The sequence below is a fragment of the Lepidothrix coronata genome, unplaced genomic scaffold (assembly GCF_001604755.1).
Source record: "Lepidothrix coronata isolate B3197 unplaced genomic scaffold, Lepidothrix_coronata-1.0 Scaffold70, whole genome shotgun sequence".
Classification (NCBI taxonomy): domain Eukaryota; kingdom Metazoa; phylum Chordata; class Aves; order Passeriformes; family Pipridae; genus Lepidothrix; species Lepidothrix coronata.
In genome coordinates, this window is record NW_016690250.1 from 717,706 (window position 1) to 729,563 (window position 11,858).

Below are 11,858 nucleotides of genomic sequence, written 5' to 3' on the forward strand. Positions count from 1 at the left end.
TGTGAAAGGAGCCTGAGTTTCTGAGCATCTTTGGGCACGTCTCTTGAGCTGTTATAATGCAGATAAGAAGCCCGATATGAGATGTGCAACAATAACTCTGCATTACTCATTTTTCTGAATGTCTGACTAGTATGTGTGGCTCCCTCTATACACTTATGTGCATGTGTCTGCAATGCCTGAGCTACTGTAAATGTTTTTGTAGTATCTATATAACTTACACCATTGAAAAGATTAACAGTTAAAGAAAAATGTACTAACTGTAGAGGTTGCTTTGTTTATTTGTTAATACAGATCATATATTATAAGCAATGGCATCTGTAATGGAGAAAAACAAAAATACAAAGACATAGATTGGAAGATGGGAGACCAATAGAAAAGACACATAACGTGAAGTTCAAGAAAGTACTAAATACTTAATCAAGCTTTGTATTGTATGTGTAGGTCTTCTGATTTGGCCTTCCAGTGTTACTCCTTGGGCTTATGCTCAAATTTCTTTTTTTTCTGGTTGTAGCACATGTTGATTTGGAAAAGGTAGGATTTCAAAAGAACCTTCATTTCGTAGGGTATAATCTTAGTCTCAAGTGGATAAATATTTCAGTGAGTTGTTAAGAATAAGTGTCATTTGGAAGAGATAAAATGTTACAGGGAGGACATTTTTCAAGAACTGCAATGATTCTGCATGACATCACTTTGACAATCCTCTAGCAAGAGAGGAACAACAGCGCTGGAATGACATTCAAAAGCCAGAAAGCCACATCTTAAAGAGCCAGGCATTTTAGATGGGAAACTTCTTTCTTTTGTACAAGTGCTGGGCTCCTTCCTTAACTTGAGGCTTGTCACCCTCTCCTATAGAAGTGTAAAATAACATAAATAGATTTTCTATTACTGCGTAGCCACAAAAGTTAGTTTTAATCTTCCATTTAATTTGCAGTGACTGAAACATTCTTTTAGAGGCAGGGAGCATAGACTTGCATTGCTTAAAACCTTGATATGAGGGTGATTTGCACTCAGGCTGCTGATCAAAGGGAGATGTCCACATGTCGTTAATACATAGTGACAGAGTTCTTAATGATGTATATTTTCTATGGTGGATGCAGGGTTTCTTCCACGAATCCAAATCTCTGCATGCACTCTTTACTTCAAATTCTGCCTCCGAATAGTCCCAACAGGATGAGTATGCTAATATAAACCTCTAAATATCTTTGATCTTAAAAATGTCTAACCTATATACTATGTACTTTATTTGTATTGAAGTGAATATGTTAGTATATGTACGTGTATTGTGTCTATCCACGTATTATTTGGGCATACTTAAAATGTAGATTGTATACACTACTTTGAGTCAAGATCTGTTGTCTTCACACCAGCTGATTCTGTGATGTTGCACCAGCAGAAACCTGGTCTAAAGATTCAGTCTGCAATTTTTCTTGCCTACCCTTCTTATACTGATATTGGAAAATATGAACACCAAAGTGATCTAGAGTTGCTTCTCATCCAGCGCTGGTTGTGGTGTCCAATTCGGTAATGGAGAAAAAATAATTTTGGAGTTATTGACTTTGACCTGTTTTGACCACTTCATTCACCTCTTTAAATGTCTCTTACTTGCCAAGGGTAAACTTGTTATATAACAGGCTTTTAAAAAATTGCTTAAGCAACTGCAGTTGCACCTCTCACTACAGCTCTGGTCTGTAGCTCAGAGCAGCTTGTCTGCAAGTCCTGTTTCAGAGACAAAACCAGTACAAACTAAGTAGAGGAGAACTTGTAATCTATAATGTATATTAAAAATGTAATGCATTCAATTAAAATAAGGTGGTATCAGACCTGTTTAACCTCAGAAATTCTTGACTTGTTTAAAAGCTTAAGATACACATACTAAGTGTTCTTTTAAAAGGTGTTTCATTACTGTATGAGTTTTGTTTTCTGACATTAATTGATCCAGACTAACTGCCTTCTGCCAAATTTCAGTTTCAGAGATAGTGCGTTGTTTATTTATTAATTTACTACAAAACATCAAAAGTTCCCAGCGAGCTACCAAAAGCAATGATCAATCACATCTAATCCTAGATTCTGAAGTTGATTTTACTCCCCTCCCTTCCTTCTCTCACCTACTTTTATTTAATTTCTTGAATGAGCCACAGTGTGGGGACTGCCTGGAACATCTCTATACAAATACATATAAAGTGTTTCCACCTTTCAGTGCATCTTCTGATCTCAGCTACAGACCCGAACATGTTTCAGACATACCCAGGACAGCATTTTGGGAAAGAACAGGCAAAACGCTGCTACCATATATCCCATTTTTTCCAGTATCTCAGTTTTCAATATAGAAGGACTGTAGCTGCTAAAGAAGAAAAAAAACTCATCAGATGATCTTCTAAGCTAAAATTCTTCTTATCCCAATCCTCCAAAGTTTTTTAATCTATTTTTAAGACCGTAGGGTAGAGGATTATTTAAAAAATGCTGATAAAGAGGTTGTGAACACTATGACATAATATGAAGATTTATATTTGTTTACATGGTATCTCCAAATCACCTCCTAGATCTCCCAGACCACTTATATCAGATGAATGAAAAACTGAGAAATGTACTGGTTAAAATGACTATGACAGATTTTTAGTCGTGTATCCATCTGACTAGGTAATGATAATCCAAGTCACTGAACTGAATTCTCACTGCTAATTTTTGAATATTCTAAATGATGATACAAGTGACTAATAATAAGTCAGACAGAGAAGCAGAAGATAGCCTTTATATCAGGATTTAACTTGATTGGGACAGGGTACTACATCATTTTGGATCTATTAGTGAAAAATTTTGAGTCATGATTCTAACTAATACAGTATCCATACCTATATATATTTCAAATATGTATGAAATTACTTATTTAAACAGATAAATAGAGGAAGAATAAAAGAAAATGATGGAAAAGAGGGTAAAGGTTTTCATGGTTTACAGATAAATGACCAATAGAACATCTAAGTGCTAAAGGTACCTGTTTTAGAAAAACTATATCATAAAAATACAAGTTTTGTAATTGAATTTTGAGCATGATAGAAATCTTAATACATGACTATTAGATGAGCCACAGCAGGAACACGTATAAAAGAAGTTCTTATGTCAATGCATTTTGTCTTCTTTTATTGCAAGATTAATACTCCTTAATTTAGGCTGATTATAAATCTTTTTTAAAGGTGACTAATTTTTTTCCTTGTCCCCTCAAAAAGTTGTTTCAAAATCTTTCTTCTTTGATAGTTAGAAATTTCCTTCCAATGTCTTCCGTTGAAAGAAAATATAAAAAGAAAAAAAAACTTTAAAATTGTATAGATGTGTAGCTTAACCTAGAATATAACAATGCAACAATTGCTTCTTTTTCTTGAGTAAAGTAGGAAAAAAAGTCTCCAAAATATTTCTCTGATGCATAGAATTTCAGATGCAGTTGCACAAAATGAACTCATTAAACAGAAGTAGATATGATGTGGTCAAATCTGAAAAGGTAAGTCAATTCAACATTCTGACCTGTGAAACGAAATGGAATTAGGGTGAACTTCAGTAGCAAGATGCTGAATGTGACTGTGTTAAATATACTGTTTGAAGAAACTTGTCCATGACATATAGTGTAAAAGGCAAATCTAAACATCAGTAAATATTTTGTATGTAGAGATCAATAAAGTTTGCTGATAAGTAGTCAGAAGTACTTTCGTTTGAAATGTTCCAGCAAGTTTTAAGAGCTGAAATATTCCTCTGTGAACATACCTACATGCATGTATGTATACAGAGGGAGTTCACAGCATATCTGACACAGATGACATGGCATAGTATATAAATAAACACTCATGTCTGCAGTAGACTTATTTACATGTAGTACCCAGAGTGTACAGAGAACAGAGCAGTAAGCTCAGTGCCCATCAGTATCCTATGCTACACAACTCACATACTTTTTTTTTTTTTTTTGAGCCTTTGACTGACTGAGAAGTATATTAACAGCCTACCAATTCGTGTCCTAGTGTGTCTTATTCTAGTCTGTATATGCAATAAATTTTATTTTTAAAACACCTTCTATTCAAAAAAACAATGATATAAAATGAACGGGGCCTCTGGTGGTCTAGTGGTTAGGGTGCAGGACTCTCACCACTGCGACCCGGGTTCGATTCCCAGCCCCCCGGGCAGATGGAGCTCGTTAGCCCTGTGAGGCAATCCATCTAAGAGAAGGTCACTCTAAACAAACCTACGTTCTGGGGACCTCACTGCCACTGTCCAAGCTTGCTCGGCCCCGGCAGATGAACCTCAGGATTAAAGGGTGGGCTCAGTTCAGCGCACACTGTGTCTCACCTAAAAAAAAAAAAAAAAAATCCACTGCGCAGGCTCGAAGGGTTAATAACCTTTCCCAAATCTTCGATCGCGAAGACTGGCCATTATAAAATGAACACTTTATAGAGGAAAAAGTATGACATGAACATCACTGTACACTTATCTGTGGTTGCAACCCTGAGCTTTTACAGGCATATACTCAATTTTATTACATTATATGTCTTATTTTTGGCTTTTATTGTGAATTTTCTCTCAGTTGTCTTTTGAGACAAAAAAAGGCTTTCAAAAAAACTATTTTTCAAAAAATCCCCAATCTTTTTTGTGCCAGAAAATCAAATACACAAACCTAGTACTTTATGCATGTGATACCATTGCAGTATTTTTGCGGACACTCATGCTTTGGACTGTCATATCTCCACAACTCTGATAATACACCTGATGCAGATGCCATTTACTCATTTCAGCAACCTATTAAGGAAAAAAAATCCTAGTGCATCACGGCAGCAATAATGTTACTGGGGAGTGAGTAGTGGATGATAAGCAGAATGAGACACCTAAAACTCTACCTCAAGGACAAAAAGCAGCATCTCTGATTTCAGGATAGCTTGATGTTTAGCTGAAAAATTCTTCTTCCCTTACCTTTTTTTTTAACTGAGAATGAACATGATCCATTTGTGCAGTAGAAAGGATGGAAAAGGGAATAATTTCTTAAACATCCTGGTTGCAGTTTTACTGCTCATCTAAGTTAAAGAACCTGTTTTTGTATAGCCTAAGCAAAATTTTATTTGCCTAAAGACTATGACAGACTATGCTTTATTTTCGATGGATCTAGTGATATCTATGAGTAATGTTGATAGCCTATTTTTGCAAAAGATTCACGGAGTGATGAGGAATTGTTTCTGTTAGCATCATTTCTTAGCATCCCTTTTTCTTGGTTTTGGCTCAACATTGGTCTTACATCAGGGCAATCAGTGACTGCAGATTGCTTTGGAAAACAGAAATAGCTGTGTTGCTGACACCAGCATCCTCCTTCAAGGAGGACCTTTAAGAAGTGAGATCAATGGCTTTAAAATATAAAACTTTGGACCTTTAGAGAACAAATGAGTCAGTTTAAATGTTCTGCATATGTAACTCAGAGTATGAAATGGATCACCAATGATGGAGACTGCAGTTGTCTGTCCTAATTATGGTATTTAAATGCATTCTCTTTCATGACACTATTTTTACAAATTTACAGATTTCCAAATTTGTAAGAATTGATAGGTTATCAGCCTTTAGCAAACCATCAATGCAATCGTGTTTCTCTCAATTATACATAATTTCTTCTTGCTAAATCCCCTGTGTTTTATTTGAGAGTTGCCTTATTTATTGTGAGCCAATAATACATTGAATTCTGTGTGCACTGGCATATTATCTTGTTGAACCATCCAATTAAATATGATAATGTTGAATACACTGACATAGTTAAACACTCAGGTGAATGAGCACTGTGAAGTGCAGAAATATTTAAAGTCATCTATGTGCCTTCAAGCAATCTGTTTTATGTAAGAGAACACTTCAGGAGTCAGAGAATGATATGTCTTAAAAGACAAAAATATTGCAACTTTCAAAGCATAAACTGCATGGCTGAAAACTATAGCTTTTGAGAAGATTGAAACCCCAAATAAAGAAGTGAAGCACATTATTTTATTGTCTGAGTAATAGGCACAAAAGTAACGCATTACAGTCAACTTGAAATCATAACATGAATTAGCAGCAATATTTTGGCCTCTGGATTATTTTATTTTCGTTCTGGAGTAAAAAATCACATTTATCTGATATGAATGTTTATTTCTGGAGAATACCCCACTGCAGAGGGCTGAGAGGTTTTCTGTGAGATTATGTAAAGTAAATATGTCCCGAGGTGAAACTTTTGCATCTAAACTAATGTAATTCTCCATTGAAGAATGTACCTGTGAAACTTAATGAGAAACTAGCGTTACATGCTCAGTACATGGAGTTTCAAAAGTCTATAACTAAATCACATCAAAATCAGTTTTCTCCAGAACACTCAAAAGCACTTCTCCTTACTGCTGTTTTCCTGCTAAATTTAAACTTTCATCCCCCAGCTGTTTTGGCTGTAGAATGATTATAAAAAAATGTGATGATAATTGTTTACTGTCAAGAGTGTCTTTCCTCGATTTTTACATACTTGAAAAGCCTAAACTTTTTTCTCCTTCAAACTTTGGAAAAGAATTAAGAAAAACTACAGGCAAAGTCAAACAAATAAAAAAAACCTGAAAAAAACCCCAATGCATATTGGTCAAAAGTAGAAGTTTGAAAACTTCAGTCTGAGTTGAAAGGTTCAAGAATTATTGAATACTGATGTCATCAGGTTAGACTACAAGCCATTATTCAATTTGATACTCAGCTATTACTTCTACTGCTATTGATTATTTTACTACTGGAGGAGTGCTGGATTGAATTCAATTGGCAGATGGTCACTAGGCATTCCAGTTGGAATGAAACCAAAACCACTGGCTCCCCAATTTTTTTCACAACTTGTAAAGTATCCCAAAGAGCTTACAAAGACCTTATTTAAAAGCGGGACATGGATTTTAGTTTCACTTAAAACTGTGGGAAAAAAAATATTCACATTTAGCTCTCAAAAAGGATTTACTTAATGGGGTAAGGTCTGTGATTATTTTATGGATTTTCTGAGAAGCAAAAGAAATCTGTAGTTTTAACATAAAATATGAAAGGAAACATGATGTTTGTAACTAGATACTGTTGAAATGCTTTATCCAAGTCTTATATTCAAAATGAAACCTTTGCTGATATAGGAACCAATGCAAGAAACATCAGCTGAGATGAAAACATTATTACTCATCTGTTTGCCATACCATGTCATTTTTTCTCTAGAGGACATTTTCCAACACCTTACATATAGGATAAGAGATTTTTATGTTCATCCAACATTTCAAGGCAAACTCAAAAAAGAGAAACAATTTAGTCTTAGCACATAGTTTCCAACACTCTAAAAGCAGATGAATTTATTTTCCTAACCTTTCTGTGTTTGTAATGGAAAACAACTTTTCTGCTACTATAATATAATCCATTTTTTGACCATTTGGCCATGTATTAACATTTTTCTGACACTGGAGACCTTTCTCCACTCCTTATTCAACAGTCCTTGTTCCTGTACAATCTATTTTAGTAATGCAAAACCTGTAAGGAACTTGGGGCTAAGCATCTGCAGTTGCTTTAGTTTGAAGGTTGTACTAATCTCCGGGAATATGCTGACATCATTCACTTCAGATATAACCCCTGCATAAGTATGATGGAAAAAGGTTTCACATAAATACATGCTGAAAAGAGAAAACAAGTTTTCAAAAAATCTTGGGAGGAGAATGCATTCTGAAGGTGTTGAGAGGGAAAAAAAGAAACAAGTTAACTGAAACATTGCATAACTAAATGATTCATACAATAGAGATCATGTCAACAAAGACTGTGCTTGTAAAATTAAAAGCCATTTCAATTCATGTTCACTTAACTAAGATTATGCAAAGTGTACCATTAAAGCCCTTTCTATTGTGGTCTATAATTTATAATATCATAATGCCTAGGAGTCCTAGTCACATAGTAAAGCACCACTGTGCACCTCGTTGTGCAGCCAGGGAAAGAAACTGTATTTTAACACTGCCTCTGATAAATGTATGTTCTTGAAGTATGGATAGATACTAACCAATTAAAGTACACAAACTTTTAGGAGAGGTGTGTTAGGCAATCACCTCACATAGGAACCTAGGAATTACTATATTCAACCAAACCAAGAGTACACTAGTTTGCTTCCGGAAATAGTGCTGCATGACCTAGCAAATGGTATAAGAATCAAAAAACAAAGCCCTTCAAATTTAAGAAATTAATAACTATGCAATTTTCCGTACAGCCATATTATTTCCATATTTACTTTGTCTGACCTCCTGTCAATACTTTGACATTAGCACATTCAGTTCTGTGCTGTTGTTTTACCTATTGTTCCTTTCTTTGTTATCTGCTTACATGTATAACATTCATGCTTAGGGCATGCACCGCGGGTGCCCAGCCCCCCCGGCATGCACTGCGGGCACCTGCCCCCCCCCCGGGGCAGCCCCTGGGCACCCGGCCCCAAAGGGGGAGCTTTGCCAGCGAGGACTGCGCCCTCGTGGGAGAGAAGAGGGAGAACCTCGGAGCACACAGAAGTTTGGTAGTCCGTTTTGGGGGAGGGGTGGAATGTTGGGTGGGCTGTGGGGGTCCTCAGGCTGGCAGGAGGCCGGGCAGGGCAGTCCCATATGGAGTGTATGGTGTGTTGCGGGTGAGCAGTGCGTGGGAAGATATGTGGTAACATGATGGGGGGAGGATAAGGTCAGGGTGGATAATGGGTTCATCTAAGGGGTTGGGGGGGTCTCGACCAGGCTGGGGCCTTGGGAAATACCCATGGCCCAGGTGGGTGCAGGGGCTGGAACGATTTATTTTTGGCTCACCTGCGGCTACTGCCCAGGTTCGGTTTGTCTTGGATATATTTACTGTGTCCTGAATGGATGGTCAGGACAAAGGGATGTTCCTGGGTATTTCCCTGAGATTGGTGGCAGAAAAGTAGGGGGGCGAATGGCTTGCCCCAATCCGCTTTAGTGGAAAGAAGTCTGTGTACCCCTTTGCAGTTGCGAGCTATGCTGTTGATGGTACATGCCTCGACAGGGTCTCCCATGCCAGATAGGTCAAAACTGCAGGGTCAGACACAATATATCCATGGGCAGGATGAGCCCGCTAGCCTTCTGGCAGTCATCCTAGGAGAAGGACAGCTCTAATCCCAAACCCGGGCAGATGGAGCTCGTTTAGCCCCGTACGGCCATCCATCTAAGAGAAGGACACTCTAATCAAACCCACATCCTGAAGACCTCGCTGCCACTGTCCAAGTTCGTTCGGCCCTGGCAGATGAATCTTAGGATTAAAGGGTGGGCCCAGTTCCGTGCATACTGCACCTCACCTAAAAAATCCATTGCGCAGGCTTGAAGTCTTTACCCACATGCAAAAAACCCTGTACCGACAGGTAAGGATTGAAACGGCAGGTGAAAGGTGCACTGGAAGCCGCAGACCCAACCCTGCATGCAGGCGTTTCAGGATATTGGTTATTTGAGACCGACTGGAGATGACAGTCTCTTGGGGCAACACCCTGAACGACCAAGCAGCCTTTTCAAGGACAGCACTGCTTGCTCCACTCGGAGAGGGGCCTAGAAAAGGTGGCCTAAACAAAGCTCATCTCCACATTTCACCCAGTTGGTTAATTGCAGGCTGACGACATCTTCTACTAATGCGGTCACACAAAGATCAAGAGACAAAGGCACGCACCTGCCTCCAAAGGTGTACCTAAATTAACTCTAGCATGTTGGAACATCAGAACCATGCTTGATTCTGCGAATAGTGGATGCCCTGAGCGTCCTAATCGCCCACAAACTATCACATCTCAACACTGACATTGCTGCTCTCAGTGAAGTTCGCCTTCACGAGGAAGGCAGCCTCAGAGAACATGGTGCCAGTTACACACCCTTTTGATCAGGTAAACCCAGAACTGAAAAGCATCTCTCAGGAGTTGGCTTCATGATCAAAAACTCTATTGTTCCTAAACTCGAAAATCTGCCGACTGGTCATTCTGACCGCATTATCTCCCTATGCCTTCCACTACACAACAAGCAACATGTTATCCTCTTTAGTATATATGCTCCAACTCTACCAGCTGACCCTGCCGAAAAAGATAAATTTTACACTGACCTGTGCCACCTTACCCAAAAGGTTCCTGCAGATGATAAGACCATTATCCTTGGTGATTTCAATACCAGAGTAGGAAAGACCTTTGAATCCTGGAAAGGAGTATTAGGCAAGCATGGTGTTGGAAACTGCAACTATAATGGTCGCCTTCTGCTAGAATTCTGTGCCGAGCAACAGCTCACCATCACTAATATTATCTTTCAACAGAAAAATAGCCTGAAGACAACCTGGATGCATCCTAGATCTAAGCATTGGCATCTCATTGATTATGTCATGGTGCGACGGAGAGATGTTCGCCATGTCCACCATACCCGCGTGATGCCTAGTGCAGAATGCCAAACAGACCATCAGCTTGTGCGCTGTAAACTTAACTTCAATCTTAAGTTCAAACCTAAAAGGGGTGGTATCCCAAGGAGGAGACTCCAAGTTAACAATCTCCAATCAGCCACAGTGAGAGACAGATTCCAGGCAAATCTTCAAACTAGGCTCGAAAATCATTCTATAGATTCTATAGATTCCTCTCCGGAAACACTCTGGCACCATATTAAAACCAGCATCCAGCAGTCCTCTGAAGAATCCTTAGGGTTCTCCTTCAAGAAGAACAAGGACTGATGAAAACAATCAAGATATCCAGGAATTGTTGAGGAAGAAGAGAACTGCTCATCAAGCTCACCTTGCACTGCCATCCTGTCATGTAAGAAAAGCAGCCTTTCGTCTTGCATGCAGCAAGCTCCAACAGAAACTCCATGACATCCAGAATGAGTGGTGGATCAATCTAGCAGAAAAAAACAATTATGCGCAGATAAAAGTGATCACAAATGATTCTATGAGGTCTTGAAAACAGCATACGGGCCTACATACCAGGTCCAAAGCCCTCCACTCAGCGCTGATGGTCAAACGCTTCTAACAGATAAAACCTCCATTCTGACTCGTTGGTCTGAACACTTTCAGACTCTCTTCAGTACCAACTGTGTAGTTCAAGACTCAGCAATTCAGTCCATCTCACAACAACCAGTGAAGAATGAATTGGATATTGCCCCTGCTTTGGGAGAAACCTGCCATACAGCAGGTGAAAATTGGCAAGGCAGCTGGGGTTGATGGAATTCCACCTGAAATCTGGAAACATGGGGGCCTTGCACTCCATGTTAAATTTCACGAGTTTGTGGGGCACTGTTGGGAACTAGGCGAACTACCATCAGACCTTTGTAGTTCAGTCATCATCACTTTGTATAAGAAGAAAGGAATTAAATCAGACTGTTCAAATTACCGTGGTATTACTCTGCTCTCCATTGCTGGCAAAATTCTGGTAAGAATACTTTTGAACGGATTAATACCCGCTATAGCAGAAGGAATTCTACCTGAAAGCCAATGTGGTTTTAGAGCCAACAGAAGTACCACAGACATGGTATTTGTTCTCAGACAACTGCAAGAAAAGTGTAGGGAACAGAATAAAGGTCTCTTTATAACCTTTGCTGACCTCACCAAGGCGTTCGATACTGTGAGCAGAAAAGGTCTATGGCAGATTTTGGAACGTTTAGGATGTCCCCCCAAGTTCCTTAAAATTATCATCTCGCTTCATAAGGATCAGTGTGGCCAAGTCAGATATGGCAATGCACTTTCTGAGCCCTTTCTAATAACCAATGGTGTGAAACAAGGCTGTGTTCTTGCACCAACCCTATTCACAATCTTTTTCAGCATGATGCTCCAAAGGGCCACGGCAGACCTCGATGATCAGGACGGTATCTACATCCCATACTGTACTGATG